At 47.1% G+C, this 1,939-nt stretch overlaps 1 pseudogene; it reads left to right on the forward strand.

Annotated features, from left to right (window-relative positions):
* The first annotated feature begins 876 nt into the window (after positions 1–876).
* On the forward strand, positions 877–1,558 carry LOC101047128 (large ribosomal subunit protein eL6 pseudogene; annotated as a pseudogene).
* Positions 1,559–1,939: the final 381 nt, after the last annotated feature.

Genomic DNA, 1,939 nt, shown 5'->3' on the forward strand with positions numbered 1-1,939 from the left:
TGTTCCTACGAATCCCCCTCCTTAACAGCCTGAAAGAAGGCCTGCTTGGCTCATAGCAGCCTCCTCCTCCTCCTCCTGATCCCATGCCTGCTCCATTGCTTTGCTTCTTCTGGATTCTGCTTACCCCTTTCCCTTAAGAAGGAGATCCTGAAATAGATCCTGAGTCAATGATTCAGGTACAAGTGTATTATTAAAGAAAGGCTCCCAGAAGAAATCCACTTGCACTTGAATCATTGACTCAGGATCTCTTTCTGGGAGAGTCCAATCCAAGACAAGGCAGACAACCCAACCGAGATGCTCACAGCTTCCATTGCTACAACCCTGAAAAAGATTCTGATTGGCCAGCTAAGGGTCACATGCCCAAACGGGCCTTTGATTGGCAGCTGTTGCTTCCTTCCTATTCCCTCCCACACACCCAGGAGCTCCAGCCTGCTATGGGGTGGGCATCCTACTAGGCACCAAAGATGCGGTGGTGAGCAGTCCTTGCCCTCGGGTTTACTTACACTTAAGGGGAGAGAACCATTAGTCAATCACCCCACACACAGATCTTTAGGCACTGTGGAGGGTGCCGTGAAGGACAAGCACAGGGTGCAGTCAGTGGGAGGGGCTCGGAAGAGAAAGTGCCATGCTGGCTGGAGAGCTGTAAAGAGAGCAAGAATAAAAGCCACAGCAGGGTCTTTCCCATCTTGCAGGGTGGCGGGTGAAAAAGTTGAGAAGCCAGATACTAAAGAGAAGAAACCTGAAGCCAAGAAGGCTGATGCCGGTAGCAAAGTGAAAAAGGGTAACCTCAAGGCTAAAAAGCCCAAGAAGGGGAAGCCCCATGGCAACTGCAATCCTGTTCTTGTCAGAGGAATTGGCAGGTATTCCTGATCTGCCATGTATTCCAGAAAGGCCACGTACAAGAGGAAGTACTCAGCGGCTAAATCCAAGCTTGAAAAAAAAAAAGGAGAAGTTTCTTGAAACTGTTACAAAACCAGTTGGTAGTGACAAAAACGGCGGTACCCGGGTGGTTAAACTTCGCAAAATGCCTAGATATTATCCTACTGAAGACGCGCCTCGAAAGCTGTTGAGCCAGGGCAAAAAACCCTTTAGTCAGCATGTGAGAAAACTGCGAGCCAGCATTACCCCCAGGACCATTCTGATCATCCTCACTGGACGCCACAGGGGCAAGAGGGTGGTTTTCCTGAAGCAGCTGGCTAGTGGCTCATTACTTGTGACTGGACCTCTGGTCCTCAATCGAGTTCCTCTGTGAAGAACACACCAGAAATTTGTCATTGCCACCTCAACCGAAATTGATATCAGCAATGTAAAAATTCCAAAACATCTTACCGATGCTTACTTCAAGAAGAAGAAGCTGCGAAAGCCCAGACACCAGGAAGGTGAGATCTTCGGCACAGAAAAAGAGAAATACGAGATTACAGAGCAGCGCAAGATTGATCAGAAAGCTGTGGACTCACAAATTTTACCAAAAATCAAAGCTATTCCTCAGCTCCAGGGCTACCTGCGATCTGTGTTTGCCCTAACAAATGGAATTTATCCTCACAAGTTGGTATTTTAAATGTCCTAATAATCTAATTAAATAACCAATTACCTTAAAAAAAAAAAAAACCACAGCAGGGCAGCTGGTCGGAAATTCAGTGGCTTCATTAGCGTGGTTGCCCTGGAGTTGGAGACAGGTGGGAAACGCTCAGGAGCCTTCTACGGACCTAGCCCATGGCAGTCCATCGCCACCAAGTCCTTCTACTGCTCTAGGTTTAAAAAAAAAACCAAAAACAAAGCTACGTTGCAACACGCTGCTACACCAGGAAACCTAAGAGGGAGCAAAAGAAAACTGAGTGGTGCCCTCTAGGCTGAAGATTTGACCTATTATTTACTAACCTTTCCCTCCCTTTTCCTTATTTTCAACAAACACATCCGTCTCCAGCCAACCATTTTGAAT

This window comes from Saimiri boliviensis, chromosome 1 (genome assembly GCF_048565385.1).
Source record: "Saimiri boliviensis isolate mSaiBol1 chromosome 1, mSaiBol1.pri, whole genome shotgun sequence".
Taxonomy (NCBI): Eukaryota; Metazoa; Chordata; class Mammalia; order Primates; family Cebidae; genus Saimiri; species Saimiri boliviensis.